The sequence below is a fragment of the Catharus ustulatus genome, chromosome Z (assembly GCF_009819885.2).
Source record: "Catharus ustulatus isolate bCatUst1 chromosome Z, bCatUst1.pri.v2, whole genome shotgun sequence".
Classification (NCBI taxonomy): domain Eukaryota; kingdom Metazoa; phylum Chordata; class Aves; order Passeriformes; family Turdidae; genus Catharus; species Catharus ustulatus.
This window is the reverse complement of record NC_046262.2, coordinates 12,389,914-12,396,549: the sequence shown is the minus strand read 5'-3', so window position 1 is coordinate 12,396,549 and position 6,636 is coordinate 12,389,914. Positions and strand designations below refer to the sequence as shown.

General features: G+C 38.5%; 1 long non-coding RNA gene across 1 annotated transcript in view; it reads left to right on the top strand.

Annotated features, from left to right (window-relative positions):
- Nucleotides 1-6,636, top strand: part of LOC117011017 — a 33,244-nt gene that overhangs the window by 1,746 nt on the left and 24,862 nt on the right. The window lies entirely within an intron of this gene.

Sequence of the window (6,636 nt, the reverse complement as noted above, 5' to 3'; positions counted from 1 at the left end):
TTGGTTTCGTGTCTTTTTGCTGCAGCCTTGTCACAAAATACTCTGATTTCATTCCATGGAATCTATTTCATTTGTGCTAGATAAGAACGACAAATGGGTTTGTCTTTTATGGCACAACTACAGTACTGTGTATTTTCTAGGAATGTATCTCTTCCACAATTAACTTTTTCTGGCATCTTACCAGATTTTAATGCTACAAAATTTAAAGAATCTGTAATTCATATTGTACAGATATACAAATTTCATTTAATTAAATGGAAATTACACTGCATTGACTATTTTTCTCTTAAAAACTGTTGTTTAGCCTAAGTTTTGCAAATAACATGAAAAATCAGTCTTGAGATAGATTGAAAGCAGGATCTTGTATTTCAGGAACCTTTTGCTATGCAACTTTGACTCTGAATTAGCTACTGCAATTGAGCCATCTTTATTACATTAAATGTTGAATAAAAAACAAACCATGCGGTATAAGCATAGCTGAACATAGTGTAATTCCACATTTTGATACCAAGAGTAAAATTAATTTTCCTGTCATATTCAAGACAAAAGCTATCCTAGCTAATGCTAAATCTGTGACAACCAGAGAAATCCAAGAAAATATGAAGTAAAGGCTGACATTTTCTTCTCAGTGCTTTTCAACACATCATTCTCCTAGGAAATTATTCTTTGATTTTCATGGAAAGATTTCCAGGTGTCAGGGTGAAATGAAACCTAAAACATGCAGTGAGACCAGCTTCTTACTCCTTTCCATGCAAGTCAGACTACAGGTTACAGTCATGAGCCTTATCAGAAGGATGGAATATTTGACTGTTCAGAGCACAGCTGATATAGATTAGAACAGAGGGCTGTGATTTAAAGCATTAATAAAGTGGTGGGAAGAACAGGCCCTTTCCTCCAGATCTGGGATTTCCACTCCCTTTGGGAGCAAGGCAAGCAATATACTTTACATTATTTACTCCTTCCATGATATGCTGACTTTAAAGTAACCTATCTTAAGTCTCAAAAGTTATGTACTAATGTAATAACTTAGTAGCTATTGTACAGTAGCTTTAGATACTTTAGATATTAAACAATAATATACATTAGATATTTAGCTATTATACAATTACTTCTGATTTTATTTGTTTTTAGTGATTTAGTATTGAGGCAAATGGAACAAGAGAGATCAATACTGAAAATGTTGTTTAGTATTCTAGAACTACCACCTCCTTCACTATCAAATCATCAGTGTTATCTCCAAATTGCTTATATTGTCAGCCAGCATGGTTTGTTAACATTTCTAATGTCTATGATTTCTCCAGTGGTACATCACACACAGACTGTAAGCAGCAGCCAAATTTTTACTTATTTTTTATATATTCTGCCAAATGTTTGATAATAACAGGAATTAGGGTAGCTGCTGTTCTAGGGTCATAATTACCAACTTGTTCTTTGTGTCCATTCTATATTTAAATGCCAGGTTTCTTTGGTATAGAGAGGTTATTTGCTTCTTCTGCAGCATGTTAACAAAATAAAATCCTATTGACTGACTAGGGATTCTAGATCTTGAAGGTGAATAACACCAAACCCTACTCTGATGTCCTCTAAGAAATGTGTCAGAACCATGGGCCACACAACAACACATTAATGTTCACTCAAATGACTTAGAGACAGGTACTTACATGCAAAATTTAGGCCTTCAGTCCTCTGTTTACCTTCTAAAAGTATCTCCTTTTGGCTCAAAAGCAAAGCATGTTGTTGCAACTAATACTGTTCCAGGGCACTAGCCATATCAACTACCATGCCTGAGCACAGGAGAGACACATGTCTGTACTGGCCTGTGTATGCTCTACCTTAATTTTTTTACCAAAATATCTCTTAGGTAAATTTATTTTTGCTGCTGGCCGCAAAGCTGTAGAGGTCATGACCTGTACTGCTCAGCTCAGTTCCTGCCCCAGGCTTAAAGCATGGTTTAAGATTTCATGAAGTGCTCACCACATTTTAAGGAAGAAAGATTACTGTAAGCACAGTTCACCATTCCCAAAATGGCAGACATCATGCAAGAACCATTTCTTATTTCTTCTTGGAAGCCTAAAGATTTACAGTAGACCCAAGTGCTCTATAACTGGAATACAGGGATGTAAATGAGCCAAATTCAAGGCCATGTAAGGTACAAATTGGAGCAGAGATCTGATGAAGGCTTCCAAGAAAATGCTTTAACCACCAGGCTACTGAGCATTTCAAGGAATGGCATCTCTCCTGTTGAAGAGGTTGTGATACAAAACAAGTGAGAACTGTGCAAATACCTGATTTGGGATGGCTTGATGAACTGAAAGGCCAACAGACTAAAGCTATTTAATTACCTATTTTTGCATAGATAATTAAATAATCACTGGAGCAAGAGCTTGAACGTAACGCTTCTTTATTTCAAATAGATCTCTGCTGGCTGAGCTGTTGGCCAGAAGTGAAAATGCACCACACGTTCCTTTCCCTCCTCCTATTCCAGCTGCATTTTATGTGAGAAAGTCCTGGCCTCCCACCTACTTGCAGACAAGGATTCATGACTGTCAATGCTAAGGAGAAACAGAGGCACCTTCCTTCAGAATTAGCTGCCTAAGCCTCTTTGAGAGACCGAGTAGGATGAAAGGATTCCCACATTGTCAGGTTTTCTGGTCAGTCCCTTGCTTTGTCACCCAGGGAAGGATTCCTGTCCTCTCTCTGTTCTAGGTAGACATCTCTAGCTACCTGCATCATGACTGCAAATTCTGCCATCTGGGACGATGACTAAAAGCTGGGAACATGAACCCAAACCCAAACAGGTTGACATTGCCCTCAGAGTCTTCCTGCCAGTGCAAATTTCTGAACTTATTTTATTTGAGTGATGCATATAAACGAGAAAACTTTGACAAGATCCAGACACGTTTGAGAAGTGCTGAAAAAAGTTAAGTGTGTAAGATTAAATAATTCTAACATGTGGCTCCAATGCTCCGTTTTGGCTAGGCATTATTAAATTAGAATATATTATTACGAAATGGACACTGAGAATACAGAATTACTATCCACTCATAATATTACTTTGCAACACTTTTATTCAAGCCACCCTTCTCTAATTGAACTCCTATTGGGGAAAATAATAGGAAATAAAAAACAGACTAACGAATCAAGATAACCTGTTCTTTAACAGTTGTCTTTTTCTTATGTGAGCCAAAATCTCTGACCTAAGTTATGGACCTGTTATAGATCTTGCAAGCCCATAATCAAAACCAAAAGGATTTGTGTGATCAAAATTAAAATCAGGCTGAAGATAAGTAATGTCCATGTTGATGTTGTTTTTCATTTAAAAAATATAACTGATTATCCAGAATTAATTGTAACAGGTGTTCCAAAGAGAAAATGCGTTTACTATTGATTTATGCATTTTTGCCCTGAATCATGAAAAATTCATATTTATAATGCAATATGACATTTGCTATCCATCAATTTTATTGCACATTGTTTCACGCGCACTCAGCAGACCAGGCACTGCACAAGCCACAGTCAGTGCCTCTACACTCACTTTTAAAGATCAGTTGGGGAACAGGAAGATACTGCAGGGTCACTAAATTGTCTCCACACACAGACCCACTGTCAGCCTATGGACTGCCTGCAAGCTGCCCATCTGAGGGTACCCATCTTTCATTTTCCAGAGGGCATTTCCAGTTGCACATTCACCTTACAGAGCTTACTTTCAATTACTTTCAATCTGGTCTTGGAAATGGCTGCAAATACCCTCTAAAAATACCCAGAACAGCTTAGAGATAGATAACCTTAGCTATGAAGACACAATGACATGATGCTTGCTTCTGCAAGGACAGCATGCCCACATCCCTGTGGCGTGTCACTGAGTAGGGTTTCAGTGCAGATGTATGCGTCTGCCCTTCCCAGAGAGCAGCAGCAGGAACTATGACAATTGTGGCAGTGAACAGATCAGACTGAAAAACTGACTCAGCAAAGATGAGTAAACCAAAACCCCCAAAACCCTGAGAAAAAAGCTTCTACTTTTATACAGCAAAACCAGCAAAGTGTCTTTCACGTGATGCATCCCATTTCCAAGAGCAGGGAAAACTGCCTTAGAGGAGGTTTCAGTAGCAGTAAATCCATGCACATTACTGAAAGAAATATACCTGACTGCTGATTTTTTTTCCCCCAAAGATACCAGACTGTAGAATTTCAACCTTTTTTCTAGAATGCTTATTTTTCTATATTAAAAAAAAAAAGTTGAATTGTAAATGAAGTCATCAGTATTCTCCAGAGCACTGGAATTCATGAATTTGATAAACAACTACCAGTGATGGTGAAAAGCTAGCAGGCACTACACCATAGGATCCTAAATCTGTTGAGAACCTCCCAAGAGGCCTTCAGTTCCCTACAGACTCAGGTTGTTACAGTGGCAGCCTGAACCTGATGACCCTATGGATGAACCCTATTCCACAGCCCAAAAAGAGATCAGTGACTAAAACATCCAGTTCCCTCTCAGGTAATGTGACAAATATCCATGTGACCCACTGAAAAAAACAAATAAAGGCTTGCTTGGGCAGTTATAACCAAGCTCAACCAGCTTGTGTATATTTTTACCATATTGTGCTAAAAGGGTGTGGTTGAATTACTGTGATATTTAATGTTGTTGCTTATTTGGGAGGGTACAAAAGCTAATTTTCTAGCAAAAATACAGTTTTCAAGTATGAAGAGATCTAAAATGAGACCTTATCCCTTATTCATGAGAGACAGATGTTATTTTTGGCTTCACCATTTAATGAATACCATATTATATTCTTTATAACCTTACACCAGAAATAACATACTTCTAGCACTCATGAACTTCAAACCATTATCAGTAAAAGCTTTTATTAACATCCACAACTTCTTTCAGTTTTCACTGCAAATGCTTTAAGCTGTCAGCCATAGTCCCTATTATGGCAGGATTTTTTACCCTGAAAAGACATAATCCTTAGCAGTGAGCTAGTTGAGACTGAAAATTGCAATATCATTCCTGTTGTGTGTACTATGTTTAATTTACTCATTTGATGCCTTTTGTGTTTGTGTTTTGGTTTACGGCCTTCTAAAAGTAAAAATACTGCATCTTTTTAAAAATACTGTCACACTTCTGTTTACTTTCACTGATTTGGAGCAATGCCTGCCAGTAAGTATGAGCTGAAACTAATTACCATCAGCACAAAATCTCCAAGCTGAACTGGGATGCTGACAAAAATGCAACCAGAAAATGAATAAAATGTTTCTTGGGAAGCACAGATCAGTTTCATGAGCCAGTGACTACAATGAAAAATAAAATCCTACATACAGTTATTCTTAGCATTTCATTTCTGTATGGATAACTTTCTTCATACAGTAAAGGTTGCAGCTAAAACTGCTTGGTTTAAGCCAGCTACAAAAGATTTTGTGATGCCTGTGTCAGTGTGTACAATAGGATTTTTCCCACTGCATCTAATACAATGGCTTGAAACAAATAAGGCTGTTCTAAGAAAGATCCTTAAAATCTAAAGTTTCAGATATCTGTCCCAGCTTCATGTATGAAAATACAGCAGTATATCCCCCAAACATGTAACAAAGCCACCCTGAGCTTCCCGGGCCTGAAGTACAAATCAACAAAGCTCAGGATTTAGGGCATGGAAAAGGGAAAATATCCTTGTGGCCTACCACAAACTCAGGCTTTGGGAAACTGTCCAAATTATCACTTACGGTCTCATAAGTGAGAACACAACAACCACGATAAAGCCATTCTAGCAACTGTAGATCTTGAGCACCTTTCAGCTACATCAGCCTGCTGCTTTAGACTTCACACAGGAACCCACCAACAACAGTGCTGAGGTCAAGTGCTGCTTCAAAAGCTGTACTAGGAAATATCAAGTTGGCAAGGGACAGGAGCAAAAAAGCATTAAACCAAAAATCAAACTTATGAGCTGACCATGCCTCACATTGCACAACTGGGCTGAGCTGCATTTCCACGGCAGCAGGGAAGGACAAATCTCTGGCACTCCACCTCATGATTAGCCTGGTTACAGCACGAGTCAGCACGTCACAGAGCAAAAGGGACGTGATGAGAGCAGATCCCGTGCTGTTACTGCTCCCACAGAAGCCGACACTGTTGAAATTTTTAAAAAGTACCCCGACAACACACTTCTTCCCAGGGCCAACAGAGCTGCTAGATGTATGGAGCACACCCAGTGACAAAAGCCATCTGCAAAGACTCACAGCAGTTCACATGTGCCAAATTCTGGGAACAGTAAGGAGAGCCTCAATTTACACTGGCAAGTTTAAATTTACAGCCTAGTGCAGGATGACCACTTCTCCTGGGCACCTTACCCACCTTTATTTTTTTTCTAGACAAAGGAACAGCCATGAATTTAGCCAAAAATTCCTCCTACTCTCTGTATCTTGTCTCTGATGATAGCCTGGCAATCAAGAAAAATAAAGGTTAGCTGTAATAGCAGTAATTATTTGCACTTGCCATACTGTCAGTGGGAAAAAGGAGTCAAATGTAAAGTCTGCCTTACCTTTAGGAAATCCACATGCTTAGAATAATTGTCTGGGAAAAGAATGTATCTCTGAATGCATATGTGAAACCCAGGAAAGGAAACTAAAGTATTACTGGCAGCAAAA